Source organism: Cavia porcellus, unplaced genomic scaffold (assembly GCF_034190915.1).
Source record: "Cavia porcellus strain 051 isolate PalLab524CR breed Dunkin Hartley unplaced genomic scaffold, mCavPor4.1 scaffold_22, whole genome shotgun sequence".
NCBI lineage: Eukaryota > Metazoa > Chordata > Mammalia > Rodentia > Caviidae > Cavia > Cavia porcellus.
Genome location: NW_026947505.1, coordinates 13,413,222 through 13,435,345, shown reverse-complemented (window position 1 = coordinate 13,435,345; position 22,124 = coordinate 13,413,222). Strand labels below are relative to the sequence as shown.

Sequence of the window (22,124 nt, the reverse complement as noted above, 5' to 3'; positions counted from 1 at the left end):
ACTGAAATTCTGCTTTTATAATCCTAAAGCAGTGATTTAATAATCCAAATGAGTTCATTCTGTTTTGTCCATTAAGAACCATAATATTTATATATTAACTCTCCCTTCTTCTCAGTCTACCTGCAAGTGTGTGTGTGTGTGTGTGAGTGTGTGTGTGTGTGTGTGTGAGAGAGAGAGAGAGAGAGAGAGAGAGAGAGAGAGAGAGAGAAAGAGAGAGAGAGGCAGAGATAGAGACAGAGACAGAGAGCCTGGTGCTTCATGATTCTATTCTAAACAAACCTTCAGTAAAGAAGAGCTCAAAGTGAAATATATGGTATCAGCATAAAATGCAAGCTGGAGACTCACTGCTTTACAAAAATGCTGCCTCATTTGCAACCTAGAGCTAATGGCATTCATTTATTTAGCCAGCTTTATACTGTGTTGGTTTTGGATTTGCAATGATTAGAATAAATGCAGATTGGAAAGTATTTTTACAGTAGGGAAGTAATTAAATTGGGTGTGGAGGCTTTGTCAGGAGAATTCTTGGAGTGACATATCTGTATCAGCAAATTCTTTGTCTTGCTTGGCCCTAATTCCTTTTGGAAAGAAATGCTTGGACTGCAGATGTAACTAGTTGATTGGGGAAAAGAGAATTTACAGACTCATGCAGTATGAGTAAGGCAAATCTGTCTTCTTAGAAACAGCAATATATATATATTCTAAAAGGTAGACATCGGGGACATTATTTGCTCTGCTTCCTAAAGCTATTAAATTTGATATCACATGGAATCAAATACACATCATATAAAATTTTACATCCTTTGAATATTTTCCTTGTTTTTTTTTTTCCATCTTCTGTGTTGGTAATCATATCTGGAGTATACTGTTTTTGTCTCTATTCTTAAAAATAATAACCATAAAATAAATTCTTTAAAAATATTCATGTTTATATTTATCTCATGCTTTACTTATCTTCAAAGTAAATCTGCTCCTATGTAGGCCATCTTAAAAAGTAAATTGCAACTTTATTTTTTAACTTTATTTTTTCATATTCATAGTAAATTTATGTATAGATTTTTGATTTATTTATTTGAGTCACTATAAAAGAACATGATTCTTATTAAATATAATAGTTTCTGGGCACTTTATAGTAAGGGTTTTGCTGAATCTTACATTTGAAAAAATTGTTTCTAATTTAAGTCTTTTTTAATTCTGATAGGAGAAGAAAAATTGTACCTCGTTCTTTTATTGGATCCTTTATAAATGTTTTAGAGTTCCTCCGTATTAAAGTAGCCTGTGTTATGGATTTTTGTTTGTTTGTTTGTTTGGTGTGATTTTTTATTCAGTTTCTCTTGGACTTTTCTCTTTTGGGCTTTCTATTTTGAGCATTGTCAACAAGAAGACATCAGAGATACACAATGGAAACACAACTCCATCCAGAAATTTTTATTTAAACTTGTTTTAGGAACTAAAGAGTGAGTGGAAATATAAATTTTGGTGAAATTGGGCTGTGAAGTAACTTCTAGGAATTCAATCAGCTCTTTTCCTATAGTGGGTTTGTGTCATCCTGCTTATAGTGCTGCCTGTAGAACCCAGGAATGAGACTGGTGGAGAGTGTGAAAACAGGAAATATATGTGGCACACAGGATGTAAGATGACAATTTTTCCATGTAGGCAGTAGAAAAGAGATTCCACGGGTAATGGTGAAGATTGATCTTCTCGCTTCATAAGTTACAGAGACTGCATTTTTTGAGAACTTACAATTGCCTGAAATCAGCAAAGGGCTCAGCCTGCTTCTCCTTGCTGGAATCTTTACGAACTTTACAACCATCCAGAGAAAGGCAAAATGTCCGTCCAACTTTAAAGAAGCGTTGGAATTCATTGTTGTTTAATAGCTAGTGTTTAAGTGAGCCCCAGGAAGTTTATTGATTCAAGATTTAGCTGTAAAATCTTTAAAAATGCAGTGAAATCATCATAAATAGTTATGATTTAACAATGTTACAGTCAAGGCATTAAGTTATACATATTTATTTGCTAGGATAATAACTTTTGCAGTGCTTCCAGAAGACTGAAATGTTTATTTGCATGTAATTGCCTGCCTAAAAATTAAATGCTATATTGTTTCCACTGCAGGGAAAGCTTGGAGGCCCTTCATGAAAACATGCATAGTTCATTACTATGTCAAAAGTAGGTTCATCTAGTCCAGTATTCTGTCTTCAGAGGTCATTACTGCCAGGTTACATTTCCTCAAACTAGAAAATTTTGGAATGTAGTTCCAAAAGCTTAAATTCTCTCAATAACACAGTGTAGCTCTGTAGTTCATATAATTATGCAACATTTCTTGGACTCAGTTATATTATTAGCATATGCTATGCTTTTGACTATGAACCCAGAAAATTACTAATCACATGTAAAACAATAATCAACTCCTTCTAGTTATTTAAAAAAAGACTCTTTCAAGTTATGAGATAGGCATCTCCTGAAAATGATAGGTGATTGACAGATGGGTATTCTGAGAGTATGGTTTAAGTCTCTTGGGATTTAATTAACCTGTGTGTTAACTTAACCTTTTTCTTCCAACTTGCAGTGTTTTGTCTTAATTCGCAGTTGTACCTCATGTGGGCTTCTCCCCATTCTCTTTATCACTTTTCTCAGAGTCTGGAGATATTGTGAATTCTTTTAGGCTTTTCTTGCATGTGTTGATAGATTGTTACAGGTGTGGATTCAGTAAAGAGGATGATGTGTTGTGTGTTGCTGTTAATTGCACTAGGTAGGTGGTAGTATCCTTACCCTTTTGGTCATGGTAGTATGATGAGCTGATTTTTTCAGATAATTGATGTCTGTACTAAATCCAGGATATTAGTAATTTAAGATTTAAATGTCTCAAAACTTCAATTGTATTTAAATATGTTATCACATATATGCCATCAGTCCTGTTTTATTGGAAACTCCTGGCAGTTTACCCTTACTGGGGAAATTGGTTAATACTATCTGTATACTTGTTCACTTCTTAGTGTCTTTCTCTGTTAGAGTAAATCTTGGAATTAAATGACTGAGCAAATGAGGGTAAAATAATACAAGTGAAAGGCTCTCACTCATTGTTCCTAATAGAACCATTAACTCCTAGGGCTGAGACTGAACCTTAAGCCCATTAGAGAAGAGAGATAAGCTAAGGCCTTGCTATCACACCCCTTTTTTCTCTGCATGTTGGCCGGGATGGCGGCTGGAGTGGGTGTGGATTCCTCATTATTTTAGGTGATGCTTGTTATTGGTCGCCCCTACAAATAAGAGCCCCCTAAAACTGAAAAAGAGAGTTATATTCTTTCAGTTGTTTTGTTGTTTTGTTTTTTAGGCAGGGGTATAAAATCCCTTAGAAAACTTAAGAAGAGAGGGTGTTCTGAGTCTCAGGAGTGGGGACTAGGGCTGGCTGTCCCTCTGTCCTTCATCTCTCTGATCTCAATAACTTCACTGTGTCCAGAGCTTTGTGTGCGCACCAGTGGATCAGCCTGATGTTTTCTCCAGGAACCGCCAAAGGAGGCAATTTCCCATGTGATGGTGCTCTTGATATTGTATATTTTCTCTCTTTAACCTCCAAGTAGAGAGTAGAACTTCACTTTTTCTCTATCATATTTCCAGATTTCTAGGAAAGATAATACTACCCAGAGACATGATCACAAAAAAGAATGTGGCTGAATGAGGATTGAAAAGAGATCCTAAAAGAGGGACCCTGAGAAGATATGCCCTTCCCTTCTAGGAATATGTAATCTATTTGTTTTATCCAACACCCTGGTTCATGGCTCCTTTCATAAAATTTAAGATAAAAAGAATGCACCCTCTTCTCCAGTTAGAAACAACTCAATAGTTACTCACCAGCAGGGAGACTTATTTTATATATCACACATCTATGAACTGTGATCTGCAAAGCAGAAATTTCTTGAAACAGAACTAGAAGTGGAATAGCAACCAAGCTTCCACGTAAGAGGACCGCCACTGCTCTCTTTCACTGTCTGTCTCTCCAGCATAGACTTTCTGTGCTTGGCTCCAATCTGACCATTTACTACCTACCAGACCCAGATTTTTTTTTCTGCTCTCAACTGCTAATCTGAATGCAAATTTCTTCCCTTCATTTCCCATTACTAAACTAGACTTTAGATTACCTAATAGATGCACTTTAAATTATTTACCATCCTAGGGATAATTTTGCTGAAATTAAAGTCCAGGTTTGGACTTTGTTTTGAAACCAACTCTCAATCAGTCTTTAAGAAATATAACCAGTAAATGGTAACCTGGATACCAACTCTGAAATTTTGGCAGACCTTCTCCAGACAGTGAGGGGTTGCTTATCTGATGAAAACATGATTAAAATTGTGCTTGTGACCTAAGGAGAAATACAGCAAATTGTGCTTACATAGGGGAGACATTATACACTATTTTTCTCATGGTTAAAACACATTTTCTAAATTTTCTACACTGAATATCTGTGTTGTTTGTCTGCTTATATATAAAGCATGAAATAGTAGATTTGGCTTGCAATAGGCACCACGGTAATGGGATGGTTCCGGCTTCTTCTTCCTGACCATCGCATTGTTCTCCAGCAATGAGAGGATGCCTGACCCTCTCACAGGTATTAACCATGAGTTACAGAGCATGGGGATGACCTTGATCAGCTTCTTCTAAGTATGCTGAGCATCTCTGATGTCTCATGCAGCAGTCTCTCCACAGACAGTTACTTTAATTTGGTTAGAGTAATGCATCACAGAAGATAGTATTTGTCTAATGCCTTTAAAAAAATTTGTCCTGGGGATGGAACCTATGGCCTGTGCGTGCTAAGCCCCTCGTCTGGCCCTGGGCTACATTCTTCTATCCCATGATCTAATGTTTTTTACCCAGGGGACCTAAGGATCTAAGAAAAGGCTCTACTTTGCATCATAGAATAATAAAATTATTGTGGGCAGAAGTGGTGAAAATCATAGAGCATATACTGGTGAATATTATTGAGTCTATACTGGTTTGCTTTGGAGATACTGAGATGCGTAAATCCTTATTGTCGTCTTGGACTTGGGGCATCTTTTTTGCAGAAGCTCTAGAAGAAACATGGAAACTTTTAACATCCCACTTCATGTTGTGCCAGTTTAAGGTGGAAGAAACAGGGCATCTAGTGGTTTCCTTCCTGCAGTGAATTTATGGGAATACTTAGTTACCGTTTTGGGGGACATCTACTATGTGTTAAGCACTGAGTGTTTGAGATGGTTCTGTGCACAAAACAGAATGAACATAACACAGATTCTGTTAAAGTGTAATGAACTCTGGGCGATAAGAGACTTGAGAACATTGACAGGAAGAGATTACGACTTTAAATTTAATGCTGTTTGAAGAAAACTTGAATGTAATGAAGGAGAAAGCACAGCAGAATACAAGAAGTACGTTCCTTTTGAGGGGACCAGGGCATAAACCCGTGGGCAGTAGCCTACCTGGTACGTCCAAACAGCAGGGAGGGCAGTACGGCTAGAATAGAGCAAGCCCAGACTTTAAAGTTAGAAATAACACTATTCCAGAAAAGCTATTTCTTGTCTTTCTAGTATTTTGAAAATATTTGCTTGAAATTTTAATAAATGAGTTGCAAATAATTTTTTCTGGGCTAACTGGTAACAGTCCCTGACAGGCATTCCATCTCCAAGTGCTACCAGATGGGGCTGCCCTGGCCAGGACACCTCCCTCTGCCACACCGCACATTCCCTCCAGGAGCAGAGCTGTGTCCCCATCAGAAGGCTGCAGGCTGCTTCAGCAGCAGTGCTCAAGGCCTTGCGCCTGTTTGAAAATGGAACCCTAAAGGTTTTTGCCATAATATAGATGAGGGTTCAGTAGCAATTCCAAAACGTTGGTATCGAAAGCTTCCGAGATTCTACTCAGCGTCTCACATTTAATCACCACAGTTAGCTGTCTTAGCAGCCTGCACAGTGCCCTCATTTGCTTTTCAATAAGCCAGTGGGTGAATGGATTCTTTGTTCATGTGTTTATGAATTTCTTTCACCCGATACTTGATGTCTTTTGGGAATGCTTGCTGTGCCAAATAACTGTCTCCGTATTAAAATTTTTGTAACTAAAATGAAACTCAACTTTTCCAAAAGATGTTAATATCTGAGAGAATATCCAATACTGACTTCTTGGAGATACACACACACACACACACACACACATTGTTTAAAAATGCTTTCATTTTCACTTTGCCTATATTTAATTTCCAAGGCCTTATAAGCTTGGCAAACTTAGTTATCTAACAAACATCACGCGCACAAACATATTTGAGAGCTACAGAAAAAGCAAAAGGCCTGCTAATGAACACAGGCATCCCAGAGTTTGCTCTGAGTACTGTCTTGCTTGTTGCACGTAGAGTCTGAACTATAGTAGAGGAACATGCGAAAATCATTGCCAGATCCCCAGGAAACTAAAGCACTGCTCTTGCATATGGAGGAGCATAGTGATAGTATTGAAAATTGACAAAAAGAGATATAAAAACAATGAAAATAAATGTGAGAATGCAAACTGCTTAGTGGCCTGGAATATTTAGGCATTCACACTGGAAGCGGGGTAGACAGTCCTTGAGGACGTGGATATGCTTTGGGAACACATATTGATCCTTATGAGAGTTGCTCACCCTGATTCTGTAAATCAAAGTTAAATTGTTTTTAGAGTCATAACATTTTGCAGTTATTTCTGCAGTTATTTGCATGATCTCATTTTAGGTACACTTTTGTACAGGTCGGCAATACACAAAATTTGAGTATGTCCTAATGATAAGTCCTTCAAGGTTTCTGGACAGCTGAGCATTCCTTTTTTACACTAAGAGGAACAACTAAAGTGTCTGCATTACTGGATTTGCAATGTGTGTGTATGAGCGGGCAGCATTTCTATGCAGTTCAGGTATCTAGCATAATTCAGGGCACATAGTAGGAATTAGACAAATGCTTGTTATGTGACTGGATGAATGAATGAATGAGCAGTAAGTTTTTGTTCTGAGGGGGCAGAAATGCTCTTCAGCTCCTTATACTCTGCCTTTTCACTACAGCATGCCATGTGATACTACCTAATGAGGTTTAACTGTTGTTTGTATATAAGATCAAATTTAAGGAGAACCTCTGTTTGCTATCAAAAGTGGGGTAACATTGAGTCCAGGCAGTCCCTAGAACTTCCCACTTCACACCTGCCTCCTGAGTGTTTCTTTTGGAAAACACACTTCACTTTCAAGAAAATTCAGTTGGCATGGTAAATTTTGAGTTACATTGTTTAAAACCACCATGACTTTAACAGGGTTCTTGAGGTTAAAAAAAAAAAGTAGCAGTCTATCAGTTCTCCTTTTTTATACTTTATTCCTTTTATCCTTCTTTCTTTCATCCTTCAGGTGACTTCTATGGTGATGCCTTGCATGTTTATCTTTGTAGTAACATAATATGTGAAAATCCTCCTTGAAATAAAAGATCATTTGAGAAATATTCTGGATTTGTAGGCTTGACTTATATAGACAGCTCCTCTATTTCATTCTGTCATGTAATTAATTTGTAGAAACTCCATCCTTTTCAAAAATACTATCTTTTCCAGAACACACACAGTATTATCACATGAAAATCCCAGCCCATATGATTTATCTCCGCTGTATCACCCCCACTCTGTTATTCTTCTCCTGAACGATCTGAATTTGCAGCTAAGGGAGATGTTAGATATCACACTAGAGCCTGGGAAGAAGTGATTAATGTGGCTTGGCAAGGTGCCAGGACAGATGCACCACGCCCTCACTGTGGCAGCTGTCGTGGTGAAGACTGCTGGCCTTAGCCAGGGCCATCACATTTGACAACAGATGGGAGATGAAGCTAAGCCACTGTAGCTCAGATACTGGCTTTCACATATTCTTAAGCTGTGTGTTACATGTGTGCACTCAGTATCTTAGGCTTCCGAATTATTTATTGTTTGTTTTAAAGAGAAACATTGATAAAAACTGTGGTATAGAAACCAAAAAAATGAAGGGCAGGTGACTTAGCTCAGCAGCATAAGCACCTACCTGGCAAGCGCTAGGTCATGAGTTGGATCCCTGGTACCAAAAGATAAAAAAAGAAAAAGAAAAAAAAAATTTTTGTTCTCACTTCGGTAGCACATATACTAAAATTGGAATGAAACCAAAAAATGAGAGCGCGCGAGAGAGCGGGTGTGCTTATGCACGCAACATGTTAGTTAACATGACTGAAAATATGGACAAGCCTCCATTGCTTTTCCAAGGAGGATTTGAGCGAGTCTTCTCTGTAATGAGGGCCCGTCCAACATGGAGCAGCACCGACCAGCACACTGTGGGGATGTCTGGCAATGCCTTCTTCCGCGTCTCAGTGAACTCCACCTTATGCAGCTACCAACAACGCCTGATTTTGGATAGAGGAGACTGCTCTGTGTACTAAATTTCAGCCGTCCTGCGGCCTGAAGAAGATTTGGAAATGTTTAAAGTATTCTTATGGGGAATCCAGCCACTTGAAGGTCCACGAATGGATTACTCCACTTTGCTGGGGCAGGGTTTCTCTTGGAGAGCCTCTGATGACCACCCTCAGTCTTGGCTCTTACAGACCCTGGGGCATCTGCAGGAGGATGCAGGCAGAAAGCAGAGCTCATCGAATGTTAGAGAAACTGCTCAAGATCAGTGTCCAGAGGACAACACTTGACTGTAGGTGTTGCTTACAGAGTCAGATAGCTCCAGGGCCTGGTTCAAGGCCTCATCCTGACCTTGAAGGCTCAGAATTTTTCCAGAATTTCTGTATTTCCAATGTCTTTTTACTCTTTCCATTCATTTCCAATTTATCTGTTCCATTCTACCTAGTAAACTCTTGATAGTAGGACATGTGAGTTTTATAAAAATTTTTTAATTTAAGTTTTATAAAATTTAATATCACTTCACAGGAACATTTTTTATTGGTGCTATGGAAATTAATGATCTTTGAGGAATATTAACCATAGCTTTTTTCATACTGGTAACCTCTTCTTGATTTAGCATTTATCAGTACAATATTCTAAGCCGGAGATGGGAATCTTTAATGATGACTTCTTTTATTTACACATGAGCTGTAGCCCCAGATTTTTCAAACTGAATCCTCTGTGTGTCTTTCTCTCCTATGGTTGTGCATTGAGGGCCCATTTACTTAAGCAGCTGCGCTGCTGCTAATGTAAAGGATGCGCTTAATGTAAAGGATGAAAGTTGGGGAAAAGATAGGATGATGCTACAAGATAGGGGCCTTGTCTTCAGGTCGAGTGTCAGGTGAAAGGTGAAAACGCGCCTGATTTCCATGTGTGTGCTTCCTAAAAGTGACCAAACTGGTTTTGCAAACCATAGAAACAGATCATATGTGCATGGTAGTGGTTGTTGAGACATCTGCTGGAGGTATTTACAAAGGTTTCTTTATTTCCTAAGCAATTTAACCCATTTTCTTATGAGAGAAGGAATTTTATGCAATAGCTTGTCACTAGACTGAATATTCATAATCAAATTGAAGCAGTTATCATTGGTTGAACTATTCTTGCTGAGTGACTTTTGGATTTTTCCTATTAGAGCATCTGATTCATCTCAGCTGCTTCGTTTTGCTTCATATTTTCATGTTGTTTTGACCCAGTGGCTTTTCTGTGTATTTTGACAGTAATAACAGAAGTTTTAAGTGTGACATGTGTGTTCTTTATTTAATGTCCTACTCTGAAATTGCTCCTTTTTCATGCATGCAATAGAAGGTTGCTTTGAAAACGCTAGGAAGATTCTACACACGTGGAGCTCAGGATGTCACTGAAAATATGGGCACTTCCTACGGTAGGTTTGGAAAGGCCAGTTTGCTAAACAGTCCTACTGTGGGTCCTTTGGGGGAAAAATGCCAATTGTAGGTTAAAACTGTGTTTAGAAAACACTTTCTCCCAAAAGAAACAGATGAAACATGCACAGGGGAGAGAAACTTGAGGTGACTGGAGGAGAATGGAATTTATCGAAAGACTTTTATATGGATGAAAGTGAGCTAGATAACTCTAAAGGTTAGTACCATGACATGGGTTGGATCTTCTTGCTAAATATCTAGTTCTACCTAGATCTGCCTTGACTCAACTCAGCTGGTACTCACAGCACATCATGTTCAGTCCGGCTCAGCACTTGAGCTTCACTAGCATATTTTACAAGAATAATTTATACACGTTCAGATTTTCCTGGTCAGATCAAACATTTTTACATTACTGTTTTTTCTTTATTATTATACATTTCTTACTTAGGAGTGAATATGAATTATCACTAATGAAACACTAGTAAGGGAAACAAAATTACTCTTATTAAACTAATACTTTTGTATATTTTGTCCTCCTTTCAATTAGAGGATTGCTAGGAAGAGCTTGATACTGTCTGGTAGCTGGTTGGTTCACAAGATCAGAAGTTTGGTGAGTGGTGCGGAAAGGTGGGAAAGGTTACAGAGCTATTAACAGGTTGATGCAAGCTGTGGAGGGCAAAACAAAATCCAGGGAAGCCGCTTATGTTTTAAATCAGGAGTATGTTTTCAGTGAAAATATTGTCTAATGATTCGCACAACAATGTTGTCAACTTCTACTCCATCTGCAGAAAATCAAAATGTAAGAAGTTTTATAGCGCTGAATTATGGCAGGGTGTGGTGTGAGGTAAAGTTCTCATGAAATGCTGATACTTTTGTATTTTTCTGACTTTAAAAGTACTTTCCTGACTTCTAAAACAATGTTAGCAGCATTTTTTTCCTCCTTACAGAGATAAATTGGCATTACACCTGTATGATTCCCAGGGTAGGTTTCTTAAAATAAAGCTGATGGGAGGATAATTGTTTAATGGGGATGGATAAAGTTGTGCCAACCAAATTATATAACAGAAAAGTCAAAGAGAAAATTGTATAAAATTACTAGGAAAAGAATATGAAAGGGCAGTTTGTGGGAGCCAGGTTTCCAGATGGTGGTGGCACATATCTTTAAACCCAGCAAGCACTTGGGAGGCTGAGGCAGGAGTATTGCTGCAAGTTTGAGGCTAGTGCAGACTACAAAGTGAGTTTAAGGCAGGCCTAAACTGCGTAGTGAAACCCTGTCTCAAAAAGACAAAAAAAAAAAATTCATAGTATCCTTAAGGACTTCTTGTTTTGATTTTGTACATCGGAATAGCAGCATATTTATTTACTTATTTCTAGTTTTATATATGCCTATGTAGTCTCTATTAAATATGTTTCATTTTAAATTAAATATGCAAAGTACATATTATGTGCAAAACAGCATCATTCATCATTTGTTAGTAAAGTACTTAAGAGTAAGTACTAGTAAATAGTATGTTTTTCCTGTTACAAACTGCCCCAGAGGCAAGTAAAAAATTTCATGCAAGCTCCCTTTAGGAACAGTCTGTGCTATTATATTTTTTTAAATTTTTATTTATTATTTTCCACACCATGAAATTAGACTCAATATTTGTGCCCTGGATATTATGTTGAATTATAGTTCACTCATGTAAAAAAGAGTAACAGTATACAAAGTATTTCTGATCATCTTCTTTTTCAACTATGCTACGTTTTAGATAGCCAAGACGTTTCATGTTCTGATTTAAGTTTAAATTAACTTCGTTTATCTGTTCCTTTTATGTTAAATTGTAGGCTTTCTCTTGCTATGGCAGCACAAATGCTTGTCAATTATAATCATTTAAAATGATGCATGTTGCTGGTTTGGTTTTTAGATTAAATTAAGAGACAAAGTTTGGTTTACTGACTTTGTCTCTGTCATTCTGCTTGGAGTCAATATCATGTAACAACCGTAGATCATTCAAAAAAACCTGCATTCAAATATTGTTCCCTTACTTACTAATATCTAAGTTTTAACCACATCTTTCCTCCAGAAATCTGGTACCTTCCTAAAGACTAAGTTAGATGGTATTATGTTAAACGTCTGACCCACAGCAAATTCTCAATGAAATACTTTTCAGATTATGTATACTTGGCCTTGGGAATCATGGATTGGTTGATTAAAATGTAGCAGAAATCATGATGTAGCTTTTTTAGGCATAATCAGCTTTGGTTTGAGGATCTTTTCCTGCTTATTTCTCATACCAAAAACTCAAAATTTTACCAGACACTGGGAAAAGGTGTCAGCAGCAACAGTGTCTTGATTGGATCATAAATTCTTGCTTTCTTAAAGCAGTATTCACAGTGATCTAGAGGGAAAGAGATGGGAGCTGGGAAGTTGCCCATCATGGCACTGTGACCAGCTACCGTCACAGACTACTGGAGAACCTTCCTTTACACTGTTTCCCAAAACTCATCTAAAAATTTCACTCAAAAACACTTTGTTTTCAAAATTCCCTGAGTGATATATAAGATGCACATCTCGTTTGTGCTATTTTGGCCTCAACCTAAGCAGCTGCAGATTGCTCAAGGCACACAGATGCCTGACAGTGGTTCTTCAAGCTCTGCCAAATACCTCTTAAGGAAGAATGGCTGGGGCACCTTTTAAATTACTGAGGGGCAGGTTCTTATCACGGTGTCTTTATTCTCCAGTTTGTTGCTCTTCAGTATTTATTAAGAGGTTCCTTACATAAAGCATCTGCTCTTTTCATTCTGTCATATTTCTGAAAACTGACATTCATAAAATAACTGAGTGTAATGAAAAAAAATCCTCAAGTGGCAGTTTGGCTAAGTGCTTGGAAGCTGTAATATAAATGTAGTCATCCACACAAATCATTTCAATAAGTACTGAAGCAGTTCAGTCAGATTTTCCCTGAGCAAATTCATTTTGATGAAGCACTGTGGGCACTTTTGTCTAGAAATGGGAATTGTATACATGTGTCTGTGTTCAGTCTGTGACTTGTGAAACTGTACTGCATAAAGGTGTTGTCTAGACATGGCCAGGACGATTAGATATTGCTTCATGTCAAGCCCTTATTAAAAAACCTGAGCCACCACTAACTATGGTCTTTGTGTATTAGGTCAGTCAGTAGGAATTAGATAAATAAGCCAGAAGGAGTAGAGTTTAAGAGAAAAAAGTAGCAGAACGAATCCATTTGTAAACATAAGAAAATCTCATGTTCATAGAGAAATGGGAGGTTAACAAGGGAAAAGACCAATGGATAGAATACAAATTATACAAATTATACAATTGTTAGTTATTTGGTATCTCCATTAATTGTGAAAATACTACTCCCAGTAATAAGTAGCTGGTGCTGAGTGCTTACGAATGGCCTTGTCCGGTGGCAGATGTTGTGGGCCTTGCGGGCAGTGTAGGGCAGAAACTCGGCTTCCTCAGCCTCAGTGTCATCATTTCAGCATGAGGTCTCTAACTGTGCCTGCCGTCTAGAGGTGATGCAGTAAGTTAGCTAAAACTGCAGCGCTTGAAACAGCGTCGTGTGCTATTTTGTTATTTCAGTTACTGGTATATGGTGCTTATGCATTTGTGTGAAATGAAATAATAATGTTGCATAAGCCAAGCAGGGGGAAAATAATTCCAAACATGCATGATGTGTTACACTAAATTAAATTTTTTGTGGTTTTATGTCACCTGAAGTTAGCAGGACTCAGGGATTCTAGTCACAAGCTTTCAGACTGTCTTGGTTCATCGAAAGTGAAAAGAAACGTTGTCATAGCATAAAAACTATGAAATCTCTTACTATTTTGCTTTATTAATATTTTCCACAGACTATATTTAATTAAAGAACTGGTCTCAAAGTACTATTTTATAGATCATAGTCATATAAAGTAAATAGTCTTTGTGTTTTCTCCAAATGCCTTCTTTAACTGAGGGAAAAGAAATAATACTGTTCTGATATGTTTAAGAGGAGGATACCTAGTGTATAGTATTAATTCCATGTTGAAATGACAATTCATGCAAAGTGTTTATTAAGGAACAAATTTAACTTTAATGATTTTTCTTAATATCAGACAATATTTATTTTTCACAGTTTAATCCATTCAGATCTGAATATATCAATCTTCTATTTGCATATTCATCAATTAAACTTTCTTTTACACTACAAAGAAAAGCACTCCAGTAATAATACGTCACAACTAGAAGAAGTCTCTTTTAAACGTATCTTCTTAATAAAGTGTCTTGGGACTTCAAGAATGGATTCTTTTGTTCAGTTACTATTTTTTAGTTCAATGAATGTTGCTATAAGAGACAAATTAGATGGGAAATATAAAGCGTGTTCTCTTTTCTATTGCTGATGTTTTCTTGTTGATGAAAGATCAGATTAGTCCCCCAGTTACTGAAGAGATGAATACTTTATTCATTAATTCATTCATAATATTCAGGTAGCATTTATTGATGAGCTCTGTTTGTTCCTGTCTTTGTACTTCTTAGAAGAGACTATCCATTACTTACTTAAGTGATTTGGACAAATATTAGTAGCTCTCAGTCCAATATTTAAAAAAAAATTCAGAAATTACATGTTTCATTTTACACAGAAAATATACAAGGTTACAGTAAAAAAAAATCACTTATAGTTTCAACTCATAGTCTTCTAATCATAGAGAACCAGTGCGGTTGTTGGCTTGAATAATAAGATTTTTAAATAATATATTAAAATATTTGAGATTGTCATGGATTGATAACTAGTGGTCAACTTGTAACACCAGCTGAACTGAATCAGCATAGTGCTGGGTGTGGATGGCCCCCCTGAAGACTGTTGCCAACATAAAAAGGAGAACTGGAGAGGAAGAAGTAAGTAATGTTGTTGGTTCTCCTGAAGGAGCTTGTCGAGCTTTGCTGCTATGAATGTGGCTGTTCTCACTGTCAGATGAGACCTCGTCACTGAGAATAGCAATGGTTCACTTTGGGGGATCCCTGGTCTTTACTTTGAGCATCGCTTCCTGGCTCCAGAGGGGGAAGATGTGTGCTGTTCAGTCTCCAGGAGAAGCTTGTGTGTTGGCTTCCTGATATGAACTTGACTGTTCTCACTGTTGAAAGAGCTCAAAACCTCATAGGTGCTGAGTATGGCTGTGGTACTTTTCAGGGCAGCTGTGGTCCTTATTTTGAGCATCGCTTTTTGGCTCCTGTGCAGAACCCTCAACCTACTGGCACAGCTCCTTCATCCTGCTGGCACAGACTTTCTAGCTTCCACCGCTGACCTTTAGGCTTTCCCACTGCGGATCTGTGAAACAGAGTTTCATGAGTCATTGTCATGGACTCTAGGCCTCCAGTTGGACTCATGGTGAGCCATGTCTTGGGCTCTAGATCTTCAGCTGAACTCATGTAGGACATTGCTGTGGATTCCAGGCCCTCGGCTGAATTCCTTGGGTGGTGTGTGGTATGGTGTTAGTGTGTGGATGGATTTCCTGCACTTTCTTTTCTGTTTCACTATTTGGGTGACCATTATAAAATAATACTATAAATTATGTGTCCTGTATTAAATCATCATCCTTGCAAACCCTGACTGCAGCAGAGACCATTAACTTCTTATATCTTCACTTATGAACAAATGTAAGTGTCCACCTAATGAAGTAGTTTTCTTTGGTTCTGGAATAACCCTTATGGTCACATCACTCTGCCTCATCAGCCACAGCCCAGTGGATCATTTATATCCAGTTTCCGGTCCCCTTGGCTCTCTACAAAGGGAAATCTTAATCCCTCTTCTCCTTATTCTATTTTAAAAGTCACCTGGGAAACACCTTGCTCACTTATTCGTGGTTGCAGTCAGTCTACTATTTCTGTGTAAGCACACACCTTTGCTCTTCACTTGAGACTTTTCCTCTTACATTGTCATTTAGGGGTCCACTTCCCTGAGAAGTGTTTTCTATCATAATGAGTTAGTGGTGCCTTTCCCGCCCATGACCTCCGTCCACTGTGCTTACCACTACCACAGCTCTAACACACCATGTATGCTAGAATATCATGACCCCTGCCATCCCAACTGGACTTTGACTAGGTATGACTTTACTTTCTTAAGTCTTAACCATCTCCTGGCCCATGGCAGGCATATAATAGAGCATCTATGGGATGGAGGGATGTATGGATAGATGAGCATTATTTTGTCCACATCCTTCCCACAATAAAATTCATTTTATAGTGCAAATGACTGAGATTGAAAACAATGGTTTTGGGGTGGCAGGAAATATCATTGTTTTAAAAATCTCAATGGTGTCTACAAACTTATTTTTTCTTAATGATGTGACTGATTTCCTCTGGTCTTACAAAAATAACTGCCAATGTTTTATATCCTAGTACCTACTTATGGAATGGAATACTCTTCACTTATTAACTGAAAAAATAGTTCAGCAAGTATTCATCGAATGTCAGTTGTGTATTAGGCACTGTTCTAGGCAGGGAGGCTACAACAGGTTGTAAAATAGAAGTTTTCTCCTTGAGCTTTACATTCTAATGGACAGGAACAAACAATAGTAAAGATTGGTATATGAAACAAAGTGCATTAGACGGTAGTAAGTGCTATGGAGAAAAGCAAATCAAGAGAAGATTATAGAGAATGCATGGGAGGAAGAGGCATCGCTTGGCTGGGCAGAGCCCTACCAAAAGGCAGATGGAGTATAGCCTGTGTAAAGGTCCTGAGGTGAGAGCCTATTTATTGTTTTGGGAACAGTGTTTCCAGCTGGCGAACAGTGAGAAGAAGAAAGACAATATGCTACATGATATGGCTGGGGGTGGAGGGGAGGTGGAAAGCAGTTCTGCTAAGGTGATTGTAATGTCTCTACCTTGTATTCTGAGTGAGCTGGAAAGCATTGAAGGGCTGCAAGGCGAAAATTGAACGATTGGACTTTTTTTAATGGGCTAACTTTGATTTCTGTATGGAACAGTGCTATTTCCTTATGGCTCCCTGCAGTGGGAGTGTTTAGTAATCTACACTATCCAGGAGCTTGTACCACCAGTACTTTGCTCTTGCCGTATGTGCCTGCTGGACACTTGAAATGTGGGTAGTGTAACAGGGAACTGAAGTTTTAATTTTCTTTGATGTGGTGCATGTTTACTGGACAGCACAAGGATAGAGTAAAACCTGAAGGCAAACCAGTGTGGGAGCTCACGGTGCAAACATGGACATCAGGGATTGCCTTCTACACACAGCTGTTAGCCTTCGTAAATCTTTTCATTCATTCATTCATTCATTCATTCATTCATTCATTCATTCATTCAACAGATGGTTACTCTCAGCACTTAGCATGATCCAGGGTCTGTCGTAGGTAATAAAGGGGATTTGGTATCTATTATATGAAGCTCTTGCCCTTACAAAATTTGAGATACGGAAGATAAATACATTTGTGGCTAGTATTTCAAGGAAGTGTCATAGACACGGCTAAAAGAGAAAGAAAGTGAAGCTAGGGCTTCCTGGCAAAGGAGGCCTCCAGCCGCACCCTACGGGGTGGTTGGTGTGCACCAGCGCAGTATATAGTGGCGGAAGCAGCAGCTCTGGAAAGCTTCTGCAGGTGGTTGGCACTGGAGAGCCTGTGAGTGAGGCGGGCAGTGTATATTTTGTGAATTATCTTCATTAAGTATGTTCTAAGGTCTAGCCAGGCATGGTGGTGCTTGTCTGTAATCCTAACTTCTGGGACCTGGAGGCAAGGAGATCAAGAACTGGAGGCCAGGCTGAGCTGGTTAGGGAGACCCTATCTCAAAAAAAAAAAAAAAAGAAAAAGAAAAAAAAATTTAAAAAGCTCCAAGATTTATCATGGCATTCAGTGCTTTGATCCTCAAAATCATATTGCCCTTGGCTCTCTGCCAATACATGTGTCGGAATGCGAAGCCTATGTGCGCTTCACAAATTGAAAGCTATTAACAGGCCGTAGGAAACCTGTTCTTTATACTTTAACAAAACATAGCATATCCAGGTACACTGCTGTCGTTGTTTAATTGTAGAAATTTTTCTATCAAAATTAAAATGAAATTTGTGAAATTCATTTCTTTTAATCTCTTTTGCTTTTCCTAAGCATCATAAATTCGGAATAAAGACAGAATAATGTAAAGTCAAGTTATATTTATGTTGATAGAGAAAAGCTGACTAGAGAAATAATTTATCTATAGCACTGGCCTTTCCAGGAGTTGGAAACTGAATTAGGTACTTAATTAACTCTTAACTTTCAGCTGTACTGTCTGTTTATCTTGAGTATGTTTTTTTACATACGGTGTTGAAATGAAAGCTTGTTACTAAAACACAGAATATCCTATTTCTTTGAATTATGGAAAAAAGAAATAAAAGTCATTTTCTTTTTTTAAGGAAAAGATTATTTAAAACTCTTAATTTGAACAACTTAAATTCATTGTTAAAATGCTTGCACAGGTTTATCAGCCACCTCTTATCGCATGGATTAATGAACCTCCACTGCTAAACATGGAGTCTGGGCATTGTTTCTTATGTACTGAAGGAAAGTTGTTCATCACAGGACACTTATCTGTGTCTTTTGTTTAATATTGTTGGGAAGTTGTTAGTGTTTCTTAAATGGAAATAAGATTGGACCCGATGTTAGAGGGGTACAAGGAGACACACCCCACAAGCCCAAACTCTCTCCACATAATGAAAACTTTTGTTCTTGCTTCTTCTAGAATTTTGTTCTTCCCCACTACCAGCCATCTCTTCATATTACAGCAAATGTAGCACCAGCAGTTCACAGGCTGACTCATCCCCCGAGCTCGAATAATCTGAAGACCCCCGTGCAGGAGGTGAAATGCAATCATAAATCTCAGCTCCTAATTTAGTCTCCTAAATTCAATTAAATTGAGCCTAGAAAGCATTTATAAATCAAATGGTGAACTCTATGTAGATTCAGTTTACAGTTCTGATGTTTGCTTCTGATAGTTTTTCAGGAAAGATAAAAAAGAAAAGAAAAAATGCTGCTAATTTTCTGGGCTTGTTATTTTTTACAGCGTGGTTGTGACTGAATTATTTATTAAAACTAAAATCATATTTCTCAAATTCTGAGAATTTAAGAATTTTCTACTATCTATCACTCAATTCAAATCTGTTTCCCAAATGGTAAATAGAATGCCAGAAAATCAAAAGCGGCTTGCTTTGGTTGCTGGATTTCTCTAGCATTCTTCCGAGGATTTGAAGTAGAGGGCAGGATGAGGACAGGGTACCACTGATCTGTATTAAGAATTAAACACGGAAAGGGGATTAGGACAATCTTTAACTTATTAATTATGTAGATTTTCCAGATCTATCTTGCATACCTTTATAGTTTGCTTTCCTGTTTATGCTACAGTTTGGATTTTGTTACAGCGTATTTATTACTGAAAATTTGGATGTTATTACAGAACACATTGTACATGTAATGCTTGGGCTCTGCATGGTGGATAGGCAATTGCTCCTGCATCTTTTGTTGATGAGTGACCTGCTAGATGTCTTGGTGATGAACAGGGAGGATGTTCTGTCTCCAAGGGTGACATCTGGCTCCTTGGAAGATTCCATGTGCACTTTTTTTAATGGTGTTGGCTTTGCTTGAGATTCTTTTATGTGGTTACATTGCAGATGGACTGTCTGAATACTTCTGTCCTTTTGAATTATTTGTATGAAAGATTAAATAAAAGAAAACCTTTCCCTGATTTCTAGTTTCCACATCAGGTTGAATGGATCTCAACAGCTGTAGATTTTTTTTTTTTTTTTTTTTTTTTTTTTTTTTTTTTAGTTTTGGAAAAAATTGAGAAGTTGTTCTTACAAAGGCAATCTAATATCATGATAGATGGTATAGACTGTGAGGTCAGACTGCTTAAATTAGAAAGCTCGACTTAGCACTTGCTGGCTGTAAGGTTTTAGAGAAAATGTCAGACCTCTTTCTGTCTCAGTTTATCATTCTAAAAGTAGATGAAAATAACACTACCTACCTCATATGTTTTTGTGAATTTTACATGAGTTTATATCTCCAAAACTTTCAAGATACTACCAGGAACCTATGGAGGACTCAGTGAATGTTGGACATGATATAATTAGTGTTTTGTTCATTGGGCTGAAATGTGTTCTTGTAGGTGTGTGATTTAGGATTAGATTTGGCTTTACCGGTCTAGGGTTTTGATGCTAATTTTGGTAACACTAAAGGAGATCAGGAAAGCCTTTCACTTATTAATTATGCAGATAGTTTCATAATATCATGAATACCTTTGTAGTTTTCCTATGTATGCTGCAGTTTGGATTTTGTTAAAGAGTGTTTATTACTTAAACTTTGAATATCATTACTGAATACCTTATGTATTTTATGCTTGCATAGCTAAGGATATCAGATAATTCTTTTCAGGTTGTACTCTTTAAAAAATCATCAACTAATATGAAGATGAGCAAGTTTTCCCAAAGCAAAAAAAGAGGGTTGCTTCTCCACTTTTTGTTGATGACTGAATTAGCTTTGAGAGGGCTCCTGGAATTGTGTGTTCATTTTCAGTGGAGAGTAACCGTACTTCTTTTTTGAGAGTGAAATAAAGAGTTTGCCTTCTCTTACCTAGACTTTGGGCATGCAGAATCCCTGTTGCCATCTGGGTTTCGGTGGCAGTGATATGAAGTTGGTGTGTCAGTGGTCTTTAAACCCCGATTCCATAGCTGCCAAGTCACACGGAAACAGCCCAGCTCCTAGCAAGGAAGGCAAGGAAAACACTGTAGGTTGCGTTGGTGAGATGATTTGGAAACCTGCTCCAAAGCAAAGGAAAGCATTAAAATGTCTACTCAGTGACCAAAAGAGATGAAATCAGCACCTTATGGAAATGTCTGCTCTTCTGTGGCCCTGGCAGCATTAAGCACGTTATGGAAACAACTGAAGTCCTCATCAGTAGGTAAATCAATAAATTGCCTGTGAGGGAGATGTAATAAAATTCTAATATTAAAAAATAAAATAGTAAAGTCTTCTTAAAAAGCTGAGCAATATTCTAAACATTTTCTAATAATATTTAATGTTAATAAGAATAATCTAACATGTATAAGAACATTATTTGGCCTTAACAGCTGAGATCCAGCATTGTGCAGCAATGGAGAGGAGCCCAGAAGATGTTACACTGAATAAAACAGGCACAAAGAGACAAAGACTGCTAAGCTCTTTTGCATCTGGAAACCAGAAAAATAAAAAGTGTTGACTGCATTGAAACATAATAGAAAGATAGCAACCAGAGATGGTAAAGAAGCACATGAAGAAATGTAGATTGAAAGGTACAAGGTTAGAGTTACATAGTCTCTGGATCAAAAGTACAGGGGGATTGGACTTTTTCTAAAATTGTTCACTTTTCTCAGTGGTAACAAATCTATAACATGCATGGCACAGTGGGATGTTTGTATCACTGAAAGCTCTAACAGGTTTGCCATCCCTGCTCTAGATGTCATATGACAAAATTTCTGTTCCTTTTTTCAGGATTTTTCAATAGTGGGAGGAAAATTTGCTTTAAGCTTTAAAAAAAAATTAAGCTTTTGAAACACTTTTGTCTTTGGGTATCTATTAAATCTAATACAGTACATTCGCTAGCATTTGACAAGCCAGTTGGGGAAAGGTAACATGTACATATAATACAACCTTAGTTCTTGCAGTGCTGCAAATATCTGTTGATTAAATCTTTTTCATTGCTTTCAATGAAATGATAAGAGTTTATACTTGACCTTGCCTAACTGCATAAAGATGTTGGCATTCTTGAAAACTTTCTATTGAAATACATAGGGAAAATAATCTAAAGTATACATTTTAGAAATCAGGATATGTTATTGGTGTTACATATAAATTACATTCTATGTCTTCTTCAAAACTTTAGAATTAACAGCGTCATTTGAAGATGAAACAGAGAAAAGACTTTTTTTTGTGAAAGTATTATTTAAGGTGATGTAAGATATCAGAGAATTCTTTTCAGATTGTACACTTTTAAAACATCATCAACTAATATGACAATTAGCAAGTTTTCCCAAAGCAAAAATCGCAACCTGACTAGGAAAAATCTATTGCTAGAAAAAAAAAAATTCTCTACATTTTTCCACTTAATTCCATCGATCATGTGTTTTCTTCTTTTCCTTGAAAGCCCCCTCCTTGCTCCTTCAGCCCCTGCTCCCCTGTGGGCCAGGCTTTCCCAGCTTCTCTTGGGCTCCCCTGCAGTCCACTTCAAACAGGGCTCCACTTCCCTAGTGAGCCAGTTAAGTTATTACCCCCAGGTGTTGATTCACCTTTGTCATTGCTGGATTTCACCTCCTTTAGCTTTGA

General features: G+C 37.6%; 1 protein-coding gene across 9 annotated transcripts in view; it reads left to right on the top strand.

The window, feature by feature from the left end:
• The window catches only part of Eya4 (EYA transcriptional coactivator and phosphatase 4), a 259,542-nt gene that overhangs the window by 129,812 nt on the left and 107,606 nt on the right, over positions 1–22,124 (top strand). The window lies entirely within an intron of this gene.